The sequence below is a fragment of the Panthera onca genome, chromosome C1 (assembly GCF_046562875.1).
Source record: "Panthera onca isolate mPanOnc1 chromosome C1, mPanOnc1 haplotype 2, whole genome shotgun sequence".
Classification (NCBI taxonomy): domain Eukaryota; kingdom Metazoa; phylum Chordata; class Mammalia; order Carnivora; family Felidae; genus Panthera; species Panthera onca.
Genome location: NC_138346.1, coordinates 54,045,981 through 54,069,017, shown reverse-complemented (window position 1 = coordinate 54,069,017; position 23,037 = coordinate 54,045,981). Strand labels below are relative to the sequence as shown.

At 41.2% G+C, this 23,037-nt stretch overlaps 1 protein-coding gene across 4 annotated transcripts in view; it reads right to left on the bottom strand.

Moving 5' to 3' along the window:
* The window catches only part of ZNF385B (zinc finger protein 385B), a 401,094-nt gene extending 379,141 nt beyond the window's left edge, over positions 1-21,953 (bottom strand). Inside the window, exon 1 of one of the 4 annotated variants that reach the window (XM_078451131.2) lies at positions 21,812-21,953. The gene's annotated coding sequence lies outside the window, so the exon portion shown is untranslated. The remainder of the gene's footprint in view (positions 1-21,811) is intronic. The other 3 variants (XM_078451132.2, XM_078451129.2, XM_078451130.2) reach the window with 3 other exon arrangements.
* Between the last annotated feature and the right edge of the window lie 1,084 nt (positions 21,954-23,037).

Genomic DNA, 23,037 nt, shown 5'->3' with positions numbered 1-23,037 from the left:
CCTGCCAGCACTTTCCATTAACCAAACCCGACTATAAGACACAGAGGGCAAGAGATTCTGTAGATTCAGTCCATACAGGTGAGCCTCCCAGAGCAGAGAATTGAGTGGACAAAGGTTAGAGTGGAGCCAGAGGACAAATGGAAGATATCCACAGGCAGAGACAGACCACACAATACTTCCTTTCTAAGATTAGATTAAAGGGGTGCCTGGGTAGCTCAGCTGGTTGGGTGTCCGACTCTTGGTTTCGGCTCAGGTCATGATCTCCTGGTGCTTTCAACTTGTGCTTTCCCTTCCTCTCAAAAATAAATAAACTTAAAAACATATATTATATAAAATTATAGCTATATTTTCAAAACATACAGAATCAAGGCATTCACATGGGATAAGAGCAGATGCAAGGTCCCCAGCACAGCTTGTCCCCCAGGATCCTTAAAATAAGCACATAGGCACTGGCAGTGCAAGGCAAGATCTTGCAGAGTAAGAAAGAGTTGCTCATTTCTTGCCACACCAGGTTAAATCCGTATTCAGGAAGATTTTGACAAGGTCCTCTAAACATGATGCAAATGAGTTTAGATTGTCTATGTGCGAAAATGAATCACAGAAGTTCTTCAATCCAAGCAATGCTATGATTGCATCTTTGTTTAGAAAGATTTCTCCAGTGGCATTATGGCATTGAGATGACAGGAGGACATGAACGAAAGCTGGGGGACCACTCAAAAATCCATTACAATAATCCAGGAGAAACAAATTCAGTATGGTCATTTTGTGGTTTATAATTTTAAAAATCTCTGGTGCCTAACACATTGTGATATATAAGGAATGATACAAAATTTGTTCCTTTAATTTTGAAGTTTCTATATCCTTGCATTGATTTCTCTTGCTTCTTGACTTCCCAGAAACAATCATTCAAGTCCTATTGGCTCTAACTTTTTAGCATCTCTAGAAGCTCCTCTTATCTCTGCTAATGCCTTGATAAAGGCCGCATTTATCATATAGACTAGCATCCCTCAAATTATGTACAAACTGTTCTTGAGGATTCCATGAAAAGGAAATATTTTCTTGTCAAATACTGTGGGGAAGTCCTGAGATAAACAAATTTAAATAGCTTGCTTATATGACTTGTGAATTCTTAGAGAGGGGAACCACATACAGAAGTTCTCCCTTTTCATAGAAAACACAAGGACATCTCCAGGGTCAGTGGTGCACCTCAGAATATAGATTGTAAAATGCTGACATGGACAAACTAATGTTTTTCTTGTAGTTCAGTAAAACTTCATTCAGTCTGCTGACTTTTCTGTATATATTATCCGCAGGAAAGAGATTGCATAGTGTAAATTGGGGGGAAACAGGTAATCATTTCTTGCAGTTTGAGTTTCAAACATTAGGGGAACTCATGGGCAACAGACTTGGAAGAATATGATGAGGAAGAGCAAAGCTTCCTACGTTTAGACTAAATAAAAGGGAGAGAAAGAGAAATAGCTAAAGGGTAATTGCAGAGATTTTGGACTTACGTGAATACCTGAAAAGGGGGGCCCAAGTCCCAGCCTACTCACCAGCCTTTCACTGAGCTCAGATGGAAGGAAAGGTAAAAAAAAATCCCAGAAGATTTGGTGTATCTAAGAAGCTAGGGAATCTGTGCCTTCTTGGGAAGATGGAGCCCTGAGAATAAGTTATGACTTTGTAAATAAATGGGTGAAATGTACTATATTCACGTCTCTATTGGAGTTTCTCAATGTCAGTAATATTAACATTTTGGTCCCCAAAAAATCTTTGTTGTAGGGCTGTCTTGTGCTTTAGAGGATGTTTAACAGCATTCCTGGCCTCTATCTTCCCCAGTTGGGATAACCAAAATATTTCTAAACATTGCCAAATGTGCCTGGGGGAGCGGGGGAATCCCAGAAAAAAAACACTAACCAGGGCACCTGGGTGGCTTAGTCAGTTGAGTGTTGGACTGCGGTTCAGGTCATGATCTCACAGTTCATGACTTCAGCCTGCATTGAGCTTGTGGTTGTCAGCTCAGAGCCTGGAGTCTGCTTCAGATTCTATGTCTCCCTCTCTCTCTCTTTCTCTGCCCTTCTCCTGCTTGTGCTCTCTCTCTCTCAAAAATAAATTAATAAACATTTTTTTTAAATGAAACCCACTAATGTAGGTAGATAGAATCCTAGACAGCTTCAATCATTTCCTCCTGGCACAGTATAGGTTATGAATAGTTGAATGAAAACATTTTGGAGGTTCTAGAGCAACCTGCGTGGATGATGTGCTAAAACCAGATGGGACAGAGAAAAAGCAAATCCAGGGCTATGGATGCCAGATAAGACCGATCATTCTCAAGGACAAAATGGTACACTCCCCATGGACACCTCCACATCATAGGTGCACTGGGTATGAATGGAAACACTGGAGCATAGCAGGTAGTGAGCTGCCTATGTTCAAATCCCAGCTCTAGTCATTAAGAGCTGTTGGACTTTGGCAAATCACTCAACTTTCTGGGCCTGTTTCTTTATCTATAAGATGGAGATAATAATAGCATATACCCTAAAGTGTTACTATAGTAATTAAATGAGTTCAAATTTATAAAGTATGTGCACTGTACATAACTAAGCTTTGAATAAGTGGTGGTTTTACATGTATATAAACACTCTGTGGACTGAGATCCAAGTCAAAGAAGGAGAGTACAATCCTCAATTGTATAAGTTTTTACCATCAAGTCAAATGAGGCTTACAACAGAAACTGAAATTTCTAGAAAAAATGAAGTTATTTTTACATTACCAATTTGTGTTTAGAAATTTCTTCTCACTATGTTGGTATCTTTGCATCCAGTCTAACCTTCTCTGTCTTCACCTCTCTGTGTATCTTCCTACCATCATTGTAATCATCATTCTACATCTCAAATTTGATCAGATAATGGATATCTGATCAGTCATTGTCACAGAGAGATGCTTCCAGTGTTCAAAGCTATGTGGTAGAGGGTATAGCATGTGAGTTTATGGAGTTTCTGTGTAAAATTTTATTTGAAAAAGTGATATATGCTCCTTCAAAACATTTGAAAATCATTGGCCCACAGAGATTCCACCAGATGGCAGTCAAGCCCACCCATGAGCAGTCCTGGCCCATCCTTCCAGCTGTTTATAAACACAACTCTAGGATCCAGATGAAGAAAATCACTGGTAGAGAACACATGTGCTGTTAACTTCATAATTTTGCACATGCTAGTTCACCGGCTTGAAATAACTTTCTCTATCTCCTATAGATGTGATGTCAAGGAAGGGATCTTTTGCTGAGAAACATGCTCAGATTTGCATTTTTTAAAGAAAATTCATGAACTGGAGGCCTCTCCTTTGGTGCTGGGGGCCGTGCTTTATGTGCTGTAGGATTTTTTGCCAAGGCTGGAGACACCTATGATAAAATGCATGGCTTCCCTAAATGTATCACATTCCCTCACAAAGTCCTGCCACAGCACTGGGTTACTCCAAAGAAGGAGACTAACCTTGAATACACCAACTTTAGGAAATCAACTCTCTCCTTCTTTCATATTTCCCTGCTTACCCTTCTCAAAGTTCCCTGCTGCTCTTCCCTTCTGGAATACTGTCACCTCCAGGGGCCTCAAGAATACCAAAGCCAGTCTCTAGTCTATTACAGGCAACTTCTGCTTTCTTCTCTGCAAGGCAACTCTCCCCTGAGGCCAGGGGAGCACACAGGCCTGGCTGCCTGCTTGGAAAGGGAAAGGAAGTGCCCATGTAGAGTGAAACAAACTCTATCACAGTGAATCACAACTCCACCTGCATGGGTATCTCAATGAATCACCACTTCTTTCTTCATATTTTTCATGAATAAGTTTAGTTTTGTGGTCAGAAGAATACATGACTAAAAAAAGTCCAGTCAGGACACACATTTATGTTGAAGCACCATTATGCAAGCTAATCTGTAATATAGGTATACGACAGAAAGCAGTATCTTGCCAGTAGCTGCCTTCTCCCTTTCCCAAACCTTCAGCATGGTTTATTCAGTGATGAAAAATGTTATTTCCTCAAGAGGGTCACCATTCATTGTCTTCACTCATGCATTGATGTTCATACCCTTTCAGTTCAATGCCACAACCCATCAGATCACCTTCTCCTCTGTCCCATTTGGCAGCCAGTCTCAGGACTGCTGCTGGTTTTCCATCTGTCAAATTCAATCTATCTTCAAAAGAGAGGCAGGGCCTGGAGAGTAGACTGAGCAAAGAACAACGAAGGCAGACTGATTTCACCCTGGATTTGGTCTTCTTTGAGGGGAGGAGGAATCCTAATAACATGGAAAATTCCTTAACAGGAACTTTGCTTCCTGGCTCTGTGAGAGTCTGGCTAGAACTGAGCTTCCAGCCTGGGAGATAACAACCCCATACAGTGAACAGCTTTTGCAGCTGTTCCTTGCCCAGCCATGAAGATTCCTCTTAACCTGCAGCAAGAGGGTCAAGGGAGGTAGCAGCCATTCTGAACAATTCTGTGCAGTGTGCTCACACTCCCTGTTACAGCAGATTGATCCAGAGACGATAGCCAATCCAAGCTAGCCACTTAGAGTGAATAAAACATTCCCACATAACTTCCATAAAAATAGAACCAAATGAAATGGGCTCTTTCATTTGCTAGTTGTGTATCCTAGGGTAAGGCATTTAACCTCTCTTGACCTAGTCAAGTTAATTGTTTGAACTAGATGATGTTTAAATTTCCTTTCTACTCTTGCAGTATGGTTTTTGTGATGACGGTGAGTTCTAGAGTCAGTGACAACTGGGTTCAAGATCATGTTCTGTCTGTTACTAGTCTTATTACTTAGAAACGTTCCTCAACTTCTTAAGCATCAGTTTCATTATGTGTAAAATGGGGATGATGATAATGTCTATCTTGTTATTAAAGGATATAATACATGTTAAGTGCTTAAAACACTACAACACACAGTAAGGTTGCCTGTGGCCTCTGGTTGCTATTGTTATTGTTGTTCTTTCTATGAAATAAAATTTGAAATTAAAGAATAGGAAGGAAGGAAGGAAGGAAAGGAAAGAAGGAAGCCAAGATGAAAATATAATTGTTCAGTTAAAGGAATGCTTTGAATAAAAAGATCAAACCATTTAGTTTATCATTAGGGCAAAGAGGTAGAAGAAGGGTAGACAAAGAATAAGTATGACTCTCCAGTAATGTAAAAATGTACAGGATGTTTAGTTGTGGCCTTAAAAAAAAAAGTAACACTATTTATCTCAAACTGTATCACTCTCAGAACATAAGTAAAAATCTAATAACAAAGGGTATTCCAAATACAAATAACATTCAGTAAAATCACAACTCTCTAACATATGATAAACTACTCAACTTGAGGAACCATACTGAGGACTTACTTTTTCCATTGCCTTTCTTTGTAACCTTGTCTTGGTGACATGTACAATATCCATATACCAGGGAAATCCTTCCTTCAAACATCAAGAGCATATGGCTCACTACTCCAACACAACACAAAATTGATTATCTCAGATCCAAATGATTTTCTCAACCCAGAAATTACTCTAACTCCCCTAAAGATGGTAATGTTTTAAGAGTCTCAGAAAAAGAGTCTAGGATGTCTATTATAGAATATTTTTCTCTATACAGATGGTATGTCCTGGTAGCAACTTATGCCATACATTTACTCAAATATGTAGCCTTATCCCAGTTCAATTCTTTGGTGAGTCAATGATCTGATTGGGTACAATGCAATGAATGGAAGAAGGCGATAGAATATAAGACAAGTAAGAGATAAAAATAAATACATAAAAGAACGAGTTCTGTATAATGAGGCAGAATATAATGCCACCCTCAAGAGATGTAAAATCTCAGCAATAGATGGGCTGCAGTTATTGAAGGCAGTCGACCCAGGGTACTTCAGCCAGAACAAAAATGTCATTCTGCCTATAAAGGTAAAAGCAAGTGTCACTAAAATTGATGGGGACAGGAATCAAAGATAAACTCATCATACAAAGGGCATGTCACATCTGCCTCTCATATAAAAGAACTGTATGGATCACATGCGCATTTTTCACATCATATTTGTGAAGATTTGCAGCTCTTGTTCTATTTTCTGGGCTTGCATGTGCAAAGCACCATGTGCACAAATGACCGTTTCAGATGGGCCACACTAGGAATTTGGCAAGAGTTTCCCTATTTGGGGGATCCCCGGTACATCCTAAGGAATGCAAGAACTAAATGATTTATGGTTCCATATTTACAATGTGGTATCAGGTGCCCTAGAATTCAAAGTATGTTTATGGTGGTCTTGGATATCTTGGAACAAAATGAGTCACACGTCTCTGTCCTATTCAACTCTGTTGGCACTGTCAAAAGTTGTCATGTTGTGTGGCTGGCAGGACTTTTTCAAAGCCAACTGGTTCTTTTGCACGATGATGAAAGACAAAGGGAACATTTCAAAGATTCTCTTAGACAATATTCTCCCCACTGACATATTTGCACGTGGTAGTGACTTTTAGTTGTTGAAAGTCACCTTGGAGGAGTTAATGACTTGCTGACTATCAAAACAGTAATCAGTGCAGGATTATATCCCAAATTTGGTGTTATTTGGTTACTTTTATGCTTACATTTTAAAACCATATTCTTGTAAAGAACCTAGCATGTCTATTTTCAAAATGTGGAACTTAGTTGGATCCAACAGCCTTAGGATCTTGAAGTTATTTCAGAACCAGAAGTACAGATTTAATTTAAGTGATCCTAATCACTCAGACATCTAATGAGATATGTTTCCCACTTGTCCTGTTACATTTACATATTTTTAAGTGAGAATTTGCTGATATGAGGTAGTGCTATTAGGAAGGAGTTTGCTCAGGAGCTAACCTGTTAAAGCCTTTAAATGAGACACACATTCCATAGCCTGTTTACCTATTTGTGTGATTCTATATAACCCCTCAAAATGCTTGGGAGGAAAAACTCTGTTTTATTTCACACATAAAATCTAGGAAGCTGCCCCAAGGCACCTTGGGCATAGTTTTCCTTTATAGAGTGGTCTCTCGGTGAACCCAGAGGGCTTGACCCTCTGTTGGAAGCAGGGGGCAGAGAGGAACTTTCGGTGGAAGCAGGAGGCTCCACCCAATTACTGTCCTCAGACTTCAATGTGCTAAACACGGACAGGTTTATAATGGAGGTTTGGATTCCGTAGCCCTGAGGTGGAGCATAACATTCTGCATTTTTAAACAAGCTTCCAAGTGACATCAATGCTGCCTGTCCATGGACGAACCCTAAGCAACTAAGGAGTCCGCTCTCCTTGGTGAGAGCTCAGTCCTTCTCTGCCACTGAACTGTGCCACTCTGGGCATGTTAGCCAGCTTCTCAGTGCTTCCGTTTCCTTTCCTATACTACCAGAGAAGAAATAGAGGCTCTTAGCAAATTCAGAGAGTTGAAGAGAAAAATGGATAAATGAAATTAGGTGCATGCATTATGAAAAAAGTGTAAAGAGCTGCTTAATTAACAGACGTTTAAAATCATTGAAGGACATAAAGATAACTCTTCTCCTGAAACCAAAAAACTGGATGCTGTTGCTTCTGCTTCAAACTGCTGGTCTAGGTGCCTGCCCTCTGGCAAGGCCACTGCTGATTACCTGGCCTTCTGCACAAAGTTATTTCTGAGTGGCCCCCTGGACTATACCCTGCACAACAGCACAATCCTCTGGAAAAATATTCCAAAGTCCTGCGTTCCATTAAAACTGTCTCCAGACACTAAGTTATTGAATGAAACTGTAGGGAGGAACAGGAGATAATTTATAGTTTATATAACTTTCTCAACGAAAATTTACCTATTGCTACCTGCTTGCCTTACACATGACAGAAGTGAGAGCTGGTGACTCTGTGTGCAATACCACAAAAATAATTAAGGGTAGAAATAGGACCAAAAACAATGTGTTTAGTTCCCAGTTCAGTCTGCCTTTGCTCCACAATGGAGGCCATTTTCCTAAACTCTTTCTTCTCAAGTTCCTTGAAAGTCATCCGCAGCCACTCTTGGTTTTGTGGCAGTTGATGGTAGTGGTGCCGTCGGACCAAAGCAATGTTATACCAGATGAAGAGGAAAAAATGGTAGGAACAAAAAAAGAAGTAGTCCTCATAAATGAAGCAGGGAAAAAAGAAACATGTAGCTTCTGTAGCAGGTCATTCCCCCTTTGTCCTCGCAGAGGAGATTCAGGAAAGAATAACTGAAATACCTACTGGGTTTACAGATCCTCAGAGATGCTGTTACCTATTTTAATCCATTTTAAACAGAGCATCTTTTTAAAAGTATACTGCAACAACTAGGCCACCCTAGAACTAGAGTAACCGCTTGCCATATGATGAGGAACAGCTTGGATGGAGGGTCCATGATACCACACAAGCTCCAGAAAGAAGCCTGTGAGCAAAAGGGCATGACGAGCGGTGAGATCTGGACCTGGAAGGCGGCACTGCACATGAAAGGAACCAGCCTGGGATGCAGACTGATTAGCTGCGAAAAAGTGGTCATGAGTACCAAGCAAAGAATGAATTATGGAGTTGTGTGGAGAGAAATGGGCTCAGGGCAGATTTATTATGCTCCATTTCCACTAGCTAGCAGGCTGCACAGAGTCTCAGAGGTACAGATTTACTCAGGATTGAAATTTTACATCCAGGGACACTCTCAAATAATCTAATTTGGTGAGATGAGAAAATCGTATCTCGTAAAACTATCATCCCTTTTCAAAAGCCCATATAAAAGTTTACAGGCTGTTGAGGTATCTATCCAGAGCATGGGCTTCTATTATAGGTGATATGGAGACCACGGGCTTAAAGATGAAATTATTTTAATAAGAAATGTTACTACTCGGTATGTGCAGTTTGTTCTTTACAACCCGAACTTCATAAATTTTTATAAGGTGTCTATTTACTGTCAGATTGAGGAGCTGCTGTGTCACTGTTGCTCAGTCAAAGCTTTCGCAAATAAAAGAATCTTGGCTAGGTGTGATACATTATATGATATTAAGACAGACGACCCGCACCCACTTCCAGTGTCTCCTCAGTAATATTCATGTCTTCTAGGTAAATGTTAAAATAAATATATTCCCAGTCACTGTGAAATGGGTTGCTCTTTTGGCCATTGTGCGTGTGAGAGCAGAATGCCTTGGCAGGAAAAGACCTTGACTATCCTGTCCTAATTCTCGATGGAGGAGAAATGATGTGCAAGAGCACAATATAACTATGCCAAGAAAACTTCTTCAGGACTTGCGTGTGGGTGTCTTTCAGGGGTTGGAGAAAAGAGGGGGAAAAAAGAGAGACAGGGGACTGTTTCCAAATAATAACCATTATCATTTTCAAAGTGCTCATTATGTTTCTGGGGCAGGATTAGCATTTCATACACGTTATCTCATTGAGTGCTTGTAGTGCTAGAGGTATGGAATGTCCCGGCCATTTTAAGGAGAGGAATCTTGACCTTAGAGAAGTTTACAATATTCCCAAGGCCATAGAGCAGGGACTCGAGCCAGTGTGTCCAATCAAAAAGAACACTGTTTCATACCAATGTCACCTCCTGACACTGCTTCTCATCACTGTTCTAGATTCTTGGTCACCCAGGAGAACACTAGGCAGTGGCAAAGGACTTCAAGAAACCTTGGAGAGGAAAAGATGTTAGGAACTGCAGTATTTCAGACCTGAATGAATCCCTGAAAATGGTGTTGACAAACTTCTCATTTTACTGGGAAGAAACAATGAGGTGGTCACAGAACTAGTTTGGGTTCACAAAGGCTAGTTAATAGCAGGAGCAGGATTTCCTCCTCATCCTACCAGTAATGCTGCCAAAGGTAACACCTCTGGTTGGGTTGCACAAGAGGTGGTTTTCCCTTTTTTAATTTTGGGGATTTTTTTTTCTTACTTCATTCTCTTTCACTAGCTTTTTCTCTTCCCCTAAAATAGAATGAATGGAAGAGGTGATTAGGATGTGTTTAGGAATGGAAAGGCAGGGTCAGGAGGAGAAAGAATATTCTGGTATTTTTCCTTTTATTTCCTTACCTTGAGGACAAAAGTCATCCTAGGTATTTCTTCTGAGGAAGAGGTATAATGGAAGGAGTAATCAAATATTCATTTAACAAACATGAGCTTTTACTATTTGTCGGGTGCTTGAAAAGACACTAACTAGATGAACCAGTCAAAGGGGTCTGTTCTCAAAGAGCTTACAGCCAAGTAATAAAAATCAATACAATCAATACAAACCTGATCATTATAATCTAATATTACAAACACCACAAAGAAAACAGAAGAAGTGATATGACAAGATTATCAAGGAGTTTAGCTTGGGGAGGATGAGTGTATAGGACAGTTTTTGTGAGTCACTGAAGATACAGGAAAGCATCTGCAGAACTCTGGCTAAGAGAGGACACATTGGGAGTTGTGCCTTTTGGCTGTTAAATGACATGATGCTCTGGCACATTATAGGTGCTCACTAAGTGTAATGTCCTTAAAAAGCAGGGGGGGGGGGAAGGTGAGGTAATTATTCTTTCATCTTTTAAGGAGTCTAGAAGTACCTACCTCTTCATGTACCTCTTTTCTTATATGTCCCCCTCCCCTGCCTATAGTCACTCCTCAAATTATTTTATCAATAATGCCAAAAAGGGGATAGATTATAGTGATAGGCCAAGCTGAGCTTCCACTCAATCTTGGAATGCCTTGTATGTTTTTTCCGGTGGCTGATCCTCTCATCTGTCACCTACTTTCTCCTGGAGCAAGTACGAAACTTTCAGGGCACTACTCAACAGTATATGTATCATTAGAAAGTTCTCTCTCATATTGAACTGAAATCTGCCTCCCTACAATTCCACCCACTGAATCTAACTGCACCTGCTTGAACTTGAGGAATGAATTTACTTCTTTGTCCACATGTCACCCCTTCAAGTGTTTGTAGGCAGCTTCCATGTCAGTTCAAAGCCCTTTTATCTTGCACCCGATGGTGAGGCATGTGCCTTGTCCTGTCATTAAAGAAGGTTAAGAAATGTCAGCACAAGGGTGGAGAGACTTACAAAAATTCTGCTTTGTCTTTCTTCATGCTAGGCTGCTTAGAGTGGCTTCAACCAGTGCTGAAATCGTGCTCTCAGTGCACACTTTCTTACAGTCATAACAGAGCTTGACAGCCACAAGGAAGTGGGTTGGTTCAAGAGGTCTCTGGAGTAGTACAATCTCCCTAAGTAAGCACAGGTCCCAGATACTACTAAAAACCCATCCCATCCAACACACATCATTATTAGCCCTGAGGAATGGTTCTGATCTCATTTTTCAAATGTTTTTCCTAATGTTAGAAAAAGAAACTTACCATGTCACCAGTAATTATCTCTTGAGAAGATCCATAAAGCCTGACTTTCCTATCTCCTATAAGCATTAATTCCCTCTCTCATTTAATTTGATGGGTGGTATCATTTTCCAGGTAGGTATATCTTTTTGCCAATCACCCAACTTTACCAAGCCCTGCTCCCTTTAGTTACCAGTAAACCTTCCTTACTGTTGAAGAAAGAGGTTGACATCTAGGAGGACTGAATCAGGCTACACATAAGGTTCCATCAAAACATGACCTTGCAATGAGGAAATGTTAAACTATTGACTTTTATAACACCTCACCCTCAATCAATCTCTGAAGTTTTATAGATAAAGGAGTATTTAATAAGACAGAAAACTGTTGCTCAGATTTTAAAATAATCAATGACACAGTTGTTCGTAATATAATATTGAATCATTTTCAATGTCACTTTTGTTTGTTATTTCATATAGCAACACTAGAACATTTTCTAATTTATATTTTTAAATGGGTCTACTGAAGTTCATGCCCTGAAGACAGACCTGTTACACATACACAGTAATTTTTCTTGCTATAGTTCTTGATAATTGAGAAATATGGTTTCAAGAATTCAAATATTTCTAAAGATCAGGTTGCCTTTCCTCCATGCCAGCCAAGAGCACATTACACTGTTCCTTTTTCCAAAGCACTTTAAGAGGAAGACAACAGATCTGAAAACCTGTGAAATTCTCGACAAATTTAAACCCTGCTTATGTAAGCTATACACAGGGAGGCAAGAAAGACTTCAAGGATTTAAAAAGGCTTAAAGGGGTCTCACTGCCAGGGCAGCAGCAGTTTGAATGTGTGCCATCACATCTGTACATTTGGCACAGTCACTTGGGTCTCTACTTGGCAGCTGTGGAAAAGAGAAGACAGGAAGAGACCAGAGAGACAGGAGCCTGTATTTCCCATTATAAAACCACAAGGACAGGAGAAATGGCTGTTCGCAGGATGTAGAGATGGGAGATGCCTGGAGATGTGAGAGGGAAGAAACACTGCTGACATTCAGTAGTCATGGTGGTCTCTGTACTGGCCTTATGGTCACTGCAGTTGGTGTGGTCACCACAAGCACTTGGGGTTGTCTGAAGCTGTGAGCCATGTAGGCAGAGGCTAGCTCTATAGGACACTGAATAGAGAACTTCATCAAGGCATAACCATCATCTGGGGAACCAGGGAAAATCCTGGCTCCAAGACCTCACATCCCACCATCTTTTTCTTTTTTCTTTCTTTCTTCTCTTTCTTTCTTTCTTTTTTCTTTTTCTTTTGTTTTTTTTTTCTTTTTGTACAGTTAGGTTTGGGCCCTGGAATCTGAATATCACACGTGAGCTCACAGGGACACTGAGGCAGGTGGTCAGTGGTCCACATTGCTATGGAGAACCATAGTATATGAAAACCTGTGGCTGAAGGCCACTGGGTAGTCAATGATAGAATACAGCCTTGTTCTCTAGAATTTGCACATGACAGGCTCCACATGAGTGACTCAGAGCAGCTTAAGGAAACAGTGTCCTGTGGTTAATACATCATAGAGGAACTGAGCTTGGCCTATTTAACTGGACTTTTACTAAGAACCACAGTAATTCTGATATGCATCCTGAGTTGAGAACTAGTGTTAATCTAGGGAACTAGTACTAATTTCTAAGTGTGGTCTGTGAATCAACTGGGATACTTACAAAATATTTTGATAAAATATTCAGATTACTGAGTCCTACCTCAAGACCTGGTGAGTCAGAAACTTTGAGGGTGAATTCCAGAAATCTGCACTTTTTTGCAAGCTCTCTGGGGATTCTTTTATATACTAAAGTCCAAGAATCACTGTACTAGAGACATGTTTAGGATCAGCCTAGGGCCACAAGCATGAGACACAAGAGGAAGGCTATGCAAAAGCGGAACAAGATGAAGATTTTACCTTCCACATTCTGAGTCTTATTCCCACGGATATGAGACTGACCATTAAGAACCATAGATGTAGTAATTAGGTACATATGGACTTAAACTCTTTCTTTGGTAATCCTGAATATAGTTTACCAATTATGTTTTGTTTTGGGGCTTTATTGCTAATTATTTTGTTGTCTAAATTCCAACTTAGACAATCCAAGGCAGGTATTAAAATAAATGCCTGTGAACCCAGGAGGATCCAGGTGACTATTCAACCATAATCAGATACCTGAGAAGAGTCTGTCCTTGAATGAGTCCACCCTGGCCACAGATCCTGGTTACATGAGCTGGCTCCTCTATCTGGATCACTCTCTGATTTGGATCACTTGCCAAACTTTCCGGGCTTAGACATGAGTCCCAGGTTCACGAAGCACATTCACAGAAGCTATATCTTAAGCTACTTGGTCTTTTCAAAAATCCTACAGCCTGAGTTATATATTTTGTTATTAAAAATCTGCCTGTGCTTCACATGATTATAAATTTTCTAGAGTCCTTGTAGTGCTTACAGTTCCACACCTCTACTATTTCATTTCATTGTTCTCCTAAAGTAAACAAGGAAAGGTAGAGAAGAAAGTAACATATATTTGAAAAATACAAAGTAAGTTTCAAACTGAAGGCGCAAGACTTAGAGTTGCACAATTCTCTTGGCAAAGATGTCAGTGTATCTGTGAGGTATTTGATATTAATTATTTAACTGTATTATGCATACTAATGGCTACCTTTATGGGTACTGGACTTGGCTAAATCCTAAGAACTTTGCTAAGTATATTACGTGTGATCATTTTTTCTGACAACAATCCCATGAAAACTTCTCATTGTCTCTTAAACTGAGGAAACTAAGGCACAGAGAAGTTGAGTGACTTGGTTAAACTCACATAGCTAATAAGGGGAAGAGTTGAAATTTGCATCCACAACCTCTGACTCCAGAGCCTGAATTCAACCGTTAGACAATATACTACTTTCCATCTTCAATTGTGTAACATATGCTGGTAATGGATACATTTAACCAGCAGCCTTTCTAGATGTTATGTAAGAACCTGTGCAATGACCAATTCATTAAAATAAAAATATTCATATATGTAAAATAAAAATGCCGGTATTTACATACAAGTGTGTTTTTTATATACAAAAGTATGGTATTTTGTGCTTTGTGTTCTTACTCTCAGTATTGTATTTTAGGTAAAATATATGTTTTAGGTAAAATACATTTTAGGTAAAATATATTGTAATACCTCTCTTCCTAAATCTGTAAGGTATGGTTTTCTCACCTCTAAGGTATCAACTCTAAAGACATCAAAAGGTTTATATAATTTAAATTTTAGTGTTAGTACCAGTAGAGCTTTTCTATCCTTCCTTGTAATGCCTAATTTCCTTAGGCTCAAATTTTAAATACTCTAGATTCTCTGGTCTTATTTTACCAATTTATCAATGAGCATATTGCACAAGGATCCCTTTTAACCCTAAGGACTGTATAGTAGTCATTTTTATATCCTTAACTAATATTTTACAGAAATAGCAATCTACTAAGCCTGAGAGTAATTAGAATCTGAATCTTGATTTGCAACTAGTAGAAGTTGATCAAGAGTCCAGGCCTTTAGACTCTGAAAACCGTACATAATAGACTAACCATCAGACTGACCACTTTAACCAATACACATTAAAAATCACAGCTCTCTGTAGAATTTTACACAATTTTAACACAAGCATATTAAAGCAAAGATTGAAAAAAAGAATTAGCTAAACATTTCTCACAATGAACCTTTTCTTAGTGTAGCTCAAAAGTTCTTTTTCATATGTCATAATATCTTCTTAATTGTGTTATTTTAAAAAGTACACATCACAATATGGAAAATAAACTTTAGAAAGGTTTAATCAGTTTAAATGAAAAATCCTTTTCGTGATCAAAAAGTAAATAAAGCAGAAATGAAATATTTTATCCTAAGAGAAAATGGTGAGTAACAGTGGCCATCTGCTGTTCTTTTACATTCAAAGGCCATCAGCATCACAACCCCTGATTACTGACGACTAGATACCTAAGCCAGGCCCACTGTAATTACTGAATATCCTTTCACTTGTTTCCAGATGTATACAGAAAAACAAGGGATGTAGGCCCTTAGTTAACATTGGTTATATCCATTTATCCAATCTTTGCTTTGCCAATATGATAGCATTATAGCTTAATGGCTATTCTAGAATCTCAGCCAAAAAGAGGAGAAAAAGTTTATTAGCTTTAGCCTGCACAGAACAGGGTATCTCTCTGTGTGTGCTTTTTAATTTTTAAGTTCAATTTCCCATTATAAACTCAGAAATGTAAATGCTTAACACATTTATGTTTATTTCCAAAACAAAATGCTCTCTTAGACCCATGAATTTCAACCCTTTCTATTTGTTGATTATAGAAATGTCTTTATTAAAGAACAAAGTCATTTTTCATGAAGTAGGTATGAAAGCCTGGTCATCTTTTTGTATCCGTTTATATGTGTTTTAATCTTTCTCTGCTATTTATGAAATCATAGAGTTGATGTGGCACCAAATGGATCACAAATAAAAGGGTGATTGGTTTTTATTAATATATATGCCCCCTTCTGTTTTCTTTCACTGACTTCTGAAAAAAGTGCTCATAAATTTCTTCTCAAACTGATTATACTATGCTGAATATCTTGAAACTAAACAGGGGTGAGAAGAATGTTATATCTGAGACGAAATGACCCATAAGTAATTCAGTGGATACATATTGTAATGGTATGATTATCAGGACAAACAACCACTACTGTTTCTTCAACAACCACAATATGCACAGGATTCCACCGAAGGCCCCATGTATCCTCACAATAACCAAGTCAACCCATTTCACAGATGAAGAAATTGAAGACCAAAGAAGTGAAGTAACCTTCCCAAGCTCTCAAAACTGGTGAGTAGCAAAGTCTGGGTTTGGCTAAACACAATGCTGAGTTCTTAATCATCACTCCATACCACCTTTACAGATCAGATACTGTATGTAGCTCTCTACCCATGCTGGGAATTAGAATAACTTGGGGAGATTTAAAAAAATACTGATAAATTAAATCATTCCCTTGAGATGAGCTAAAAACATCACTACTTTTTAAGCTCCAGAATTGATTTTAGTGTTAATCCAGGGTTAACTACTGGATTTGCGAATGCCAAGGTATAAGTTTTTTTTTCCATAAGATACATGAGTCTTCCTCCAAGTAGCACACAAACAAAAGTTCAAATTGTTTATCTAGAACAGATACATTAGATGAGGGCACACACCAACACCAGAATCATCAGATGATCCTTGTTTCCTCCCCCAACCAGCTCCTCTGCCCCATGTGAAGATCTCACATGCATCCTAGTGCTGACGTAGACCTCTATCCGCAAGTGAAGATACCAGAAAGAAACAGTTTTGTCCAACATCTCATGCTCACAGTCAAGGCAGAATAAGAACTGGAGCCTCCTGCACCCTCTATCAGGGCTCCTTTCGCAGAAAAAAAAAAAAAAAAAAAAAATTGGAAGCAATAGGAAAACAGTTGGGGCAGGGAGTCAGCCAAGGCATCTGAAGAGAATTTTAAGAACCAGACAGAGCATAGGAAAGAAAAAGAATCATAGCAGAGTGAGAAAGGAGAACAAACACAATCTGAATATAATGAGAAAATAAGAAGGAATATATAACAAAGAAATATCATTGGCCAGAGAAAAATACATTAGGGAGAACTAGCCGCTGCAACACTATCTCAGCAAAATGAAGAAAAACTCCAAAGACATCACCACAGCTTCCACTCAGGCTTGGGAAGCATGTCAAGGCCTCAAATACTTTCAGCATAGAAAGTAACATGGAAGCAAGCACTAACTGTAGGAAAATCACCAGACAGAGAGGCAGGAGCTGCTGGAAACTCCCCAAACTGTGAATTTATCTACTACCTTACTCAAGTTCAAGGATCAGCTATTTTAACATCGGCTGGGAATCCCTTAGAAATGCAGTACCTCTGGCCCCAAGTCAGACCTGCTAAACCAGAATCTGCACTTTAATAAGATCTCCTGGTGATTTAGATGCATATTCAAATTTGAGAGCCCTGGTTCTACTGTAAGAGCCGCACTGAGTTGTTAAAACAAGTAGCTATTACAGGCAGAAGTTGGGACTAGAGAACTAGGTAGAATTCAGTCTAATTAAATTACTTGTTGATGATGGAAAGAGCCTAAATGTCCATCAACTGATGAATGGATAAAGAAATTGTGGTTTATATACACAATGGAATACTACGTGGCAATGAGAAAAAATGAAATATGGCCCTTTGTAGCAACATGGATGGAACTGGAGAGTGTGATGCTAAGTGAAATAAGCCATACAGAGAAAGACAGATACCATATGGTTTCACTCTTATGTGGATCCTGAGAAACATAACAGAAACCCATGGGGGAGGGGAAGGAAAAAAAAAAAAAAAAAAGAGGTTAGAGTGGGAGAGAGCCAAAGCATAAGAGACCCTTAAAAACTGAGAACAAACTGAGGGTTGATGGGGGGTGGGAGGGAGGGGAGGGTGGGTGATGGGTATTGAGGAGGGCACCTTTTGGGATGAGCACTGGGTGTTGTATGGAAACCAATTTGACAGTAAATTTCATATATTAAAAAATTAAAAAAAATAAAAAAAATAAAAAAAAAGAAAAAAAAAAAATAAATTACTTGTTGATGTCCCACAATAAGCCAGCCCCCAACCCCCCCCCCTTCCCCCCCGCTGGGTATTTCAGGAAAGGAAGGCCTGAGGTTAGGCAAAGTTGGTGTGGTGCCCTTAGGGGACAATGCAGAAAGCACAAATATAGGAGGAATACAATGACTTGTGCTCCAAGAAGAGGCCAAGCAAAATGTTACAGGGTTTGGAGGAGCAGAAACTGGAGTTCAGAGACGTGCAGAGCAACTCCATGGACTTTCTGACAGCTGGAAATGGTAATGGGGAAGTGGGAGGGCCTATTCCAGGCAGAGGGAACAGCCTAAGCCAAGACAGAGAACTCAGAAGCCAGCTGTGTGTTGAGGGAACACTGCCTTCTGCCTAGAGCAGTGTTTCCAATAGTTTCAGGGAGACTCACGACTCTGACGATGCCTCAGACCCTACTAAGGGTAGGGATGGGAGGTCAATGGGATTGTTGGGGCACCATTTCAACCACATAAGATTATATTTTAACAGTGGATTCCATCTTTGAAAATTAACACGTAAAGCATATCATTGAGCTAATACAAGAGGTATTTCCAAAAGTACTACCTACGGCTGTGCCTGGCATGCGGCAGACACTCAGATATCCATAAAATGGTGAATGAACGAATGAATGAATGAGAGAGTGAATCTATGAGATCAAAGTAAAAATGTGGAGCTACTTTTGGCCTGGACTGCAAAGGGTCTATAAAATGTCAGAGACGAGGTTCATATGGTATTTGGTAGGCCACTGGGGAAAAGTTCATTAGCCAGTGTCTGAGCTTGGCTCTGCTTTAAGAAGCTTATTCTGCAAACCAAGTGTAAAATGGGTTGGACATGAGAGAGACTGGATATGGGAAACTAGTCAGGAAGACACTAGTGTAGTCTCTAGAAAGGGAGAAGAGTCTGAACAAAGACAGTCCCTGTGGGAATAAAAAGGTGGAGAAGAAGGCATTATGAGACATCATATGGAAATGGAGTCCTTAGAACTTATCTGTGAAATTATATTTGGAAAGCAAAGATATTGGGAAGGTCCTGGGTGACTGGGGGAATACAGAAATTGGCAGTCACTTCTTTTCCTGTAACAAGAAAGATGTTGATTAGAGTTTAAACCTGTTAGTTTAAGGCACTTGAGAGAAATATAGAGGCATCTCACAGCTAATTCAAATTGTCAATACAAAATTTAGGAAGGAAAGTAGACTTAGGAATCCCACTTTTGGAAAATAATCCAGCACTAATAAAGGGACACCATGAATAAAAGGTAACATGCAAAAAAGCAAAAAGGATCAGAACTGCGGAATAAAAAAAATGAAAAAGAAAAGTAGGATAAGAAGATGATACTGAGACACAGGAGACAGAACTGGGGACATGGCAGAATAGAGACAGTGAAATAGTGTGGGTGGGGGGAATCACAATAAAAACACAGAAGTTTAACGCAGTGGGAAATTGGGACAAATACACTCATTGTTCTTTAGATCTTGGAAGACATAGGATCTTCCAGGAACAGCAGAAAGCTCTTTACTTCTATGAGCAAAGATTTTCACAAATGAAGCCATTACTCCTGTGAAAAGTAAACTAATTGCTCGTAGTTTTTAATATAAATTGCTATAAAAAATCATGCAATGATATCTTCAAACTCAGCTGGAAGAAAAAATCTAAAGTAAGGGGAGGTGGTCTAGCAATTGAAGATTCTTATCTCTTCCATGGTGGGAGCTCCACACAAGCATTATGCTGAGTAGACATTTTACCTTTCAGAGTTATGTTTGTTTTGCAGGATTTTTTTTTTTTTTCTCTCTGAGCCAGGTCACTAGCCTGAGAGAAAGAATGCTGAGAACACCTGATGTACCTTGATAATCCTTAATGATAGTTAACGCTTGGTAAAGTTATCTTCTAACTGCTGACAGGTCTCACTAATTGGCCATGTTTAGGTGACAAGTACTAATGACAGTTCCTTCTCTCATCTGACTGCAGAGGAGACACCTCCCTTGGTTCCCTTTCTGCCTCCGTTCAAGAAGGATACATTAAGTTCACTGTTCTCTTTTTGCTCAGTGAATCTGTATATTTGGTAAAATGCTATTAAATATCACCATTGTTTTCTTTAATATAGGTGCTGCTTAGCGGTTAAACTTCTATAAAGACATCATTACTTATGTAACATAAAATAATATAATGCAAATGAAGTACATAAGGAATGGAATTATGCTGCAAAACATTTATCTCACTAGGATGATTCCAGGGAGAGCAGTAATTTTTCCTTTGTTAGGAGAATTCACCTTCTCAAAAGCATTTTACTACAAACGCATCCATGAGAGGTCAAGGAGATCTACAAGAATAGCTATTTGATTTGTGGTTTTCATTCCAAGCTTCCTCAAATCATTTTTGGAAATGAGTAGCAGTGTAAATTATAAATCCACAAATAATTGATTTATGGGAATACAGAATCTGAACTACAACCGACAGTTTGACTAAATAAACATTTTTTTCCACCTCAAAAGCTTTAAGTAACAACAGAACTTGCAATGCAGTATTTGCATTCTAAGGGCATTTATCTATTACAGAGAAAAGGCAGCACATACTCAATGCACATATGCATCAAAATAAGATGAAAGGAGTATGATATGAAAACCGGTGAAATAGGGTCCTGAAATATTTAAGGGAGCTCTTTCAAGCCAAAACCTTTAACTTTGTCTAAGATGTAGCTTATTGACTTTATGAAAAGCCTTCTTTTTAATTTGATAAATGTATTTTCTACAGCTTATGCATTGTTCTGAAGCTGCCAGTTTCCAAGCTTGAGGCTGGACCCTATCACACAAATGTTTTATTTCTATTTGAGCATCTTTTGCTACATCTTAACAAAGTTTGCATGTATCTTGGTGTAATGATCCTGAGCAAAGCAAACCCGAAGAGAAATGCAAACCACATCTCTACATGAAAATGAAGATGACGTTTCCTAATCCAAGAACTTTTGAGAGCATTCCAAAACTGTGTTTATTTTGTACTCATGGGGGCCGGGGCTTGATGGCAATTTATTTTCCTTGAAGGACTACAACACTCCCCCATCCAGGTTCACCATAAAAACTGTTTGTCCTCCAGAGCCTGGGGAAACATTTGGGGGAAGCATCGTCCTGCCAGCTCTCCCTTCTTCCCCACGGGCCCCCGCAAATAACAGTGGCGAAGCAGATGGTCCTCCCCCTCCCCTTCTCCTTGTCCCTTCCGCAGTCCCACAGTGTCCTCCCATCTTGCATTGACACCTTCACCCAGCGCCCCCGCCCCACCCCAGGCTCCCAGCAAGTGCAAACTTTGGGGACCTTCTTTCTGCCTCACCGCCCCCATTTCACCTTCTTTCAGCTGCAGAACTTTCTCAGAACCCTAAGTGTGGACTTCTGTCTTCCTCCCACATCTCCCCAAACTACCCATTTCCCTGTAATGAAGAGACAGACGCCCAGCCCCAAACTTCCAAGCCCAAGTGACGGAGGCACTGCGGCTAACCACAGAGGGGCACTCTCCTTGTCCTCTACCCTTCTCCATCCTCCCCTCCGTCCTTGGGAATCCGAGCCCTGGAGCCCACGCTGGGGACTCCTTGATTCCTTTGGCTTCCACGCCTTCCTCCTAACTCCAGGGGCTCACAGGAGCCTCACGCCACAGCCCGGGCAAGCGGCGGTTAGGCATCCTCCTCTACAAGTGGGACCGCCGGACAAAGTGCAAACTCTAGGGGGGGCTGGGGGAGGGCGGGGGGAGGCTCCCGGCCATTCCCTCGGGCGGCGCGCCCCGCTGCCCGCTCGCCGAGAGGAGGCGCGCGGGCCGGGGCGGGAAGGCGGCGCGGGTCCCAGGGGCAACGGGCTGGGCTGGGCGCCCGGGGCTTACCTCGGCGCGCGGGCCGCTGGCGCGTGGGGCAGTGGCTCCTCCGGCCGGGAAGCTGTTGCTCGCGCTCCGGCGGCTGCGGCGGTCCCGCCGGGGCTGCGCTGGAGCTCCGCGCAGACGCTCTCCCGCTATCTGCTGCAGCCGGGGCGGTGGCGGCGGCGCCGGCGACAGCTCGGCCCGGCGCAGCCCCGGAACTGTCCAACTCTGGCGGGCGCGGGGCTGAGGCTCCCGGCCGCGGCCCCGGCGCTGAGCGCCTGCGCGCCCTGCCTCGCCCAGGTGAGGGGCGTGTGCCTGGAGCCCGCGGGGCGCGCCCGGCCGGGGCTGCGCTCGGGCCCGGACCTCTGGCGCGGCCCACGACCCCGGGGGTTTGGACGCGCCGATACCACTGCCGCGCGCCGAAGCTGGTGGACGGTTTACCAGGCAGGGACTCGCGAGGCACACACACTAGGGCGAATGAGGCGGGACCGTTCGGGGGCCCGTGGCCACTGCAGAGTCTCCCGCAGCATCGCTGCCTTTAAATCCCGCCTTTCCAGGCGTGCGCGCACAGAGAGGGAGAGGAGGCTCCGTCCCGACCCGAGCTCCGCGCGGTCCTCGGCCTCGGGGCTCCAGCCCCTGCAAAAATTCTTGGCAACCGCCGAGGTCCCAACACCGAGATGCCAAGCGGCGCGGTGGGGCGGATCTTTCAAATATTAGTCAAGCCAGAGTGAAACTCTTCTTGGAGGTCGTCAAGCCAACTATTTGTTTTTCCTCTTTGACCGGCTCTCGGCTTGAAGACCACACTGAGCAGCCTGGGCATTTTTTGGCGGAGCCGGGAAGGCCCGCAGCGCTGAAGGCATCGCAGCCTCGCCGCGGATCGGAAAGGCTTGGGGGGGGGGGGGGGGGGGCTTCTGCTCCTCTGGGTTTCTTTCCGTGTTTATTTAAGTTTTCAAAACTAAAACGTGTCATTGGTAACCCCGATGTGGGGCATCTGCTGAAAACAGTGCAGACAGCCAAGGTGCTGGGTTCTGAAAGGGAGAGCGCTTGGAAAGAAAACGTTTAAGGGGGAAGGAAAAATAATTTTAGAAGAGCAGTTTTCTAAGATTACTTCTTTGGGTGGAGAAGTTCAAGAGTAATAAATGACAAGAGACCCGTGTTACACGGCAGAGATTTTTGTTTTTATTATTTTTGACCAAATGATTTTAAAATAATATTCTCAAATGATTGACACTAACTCCATCAATAATTAAGCC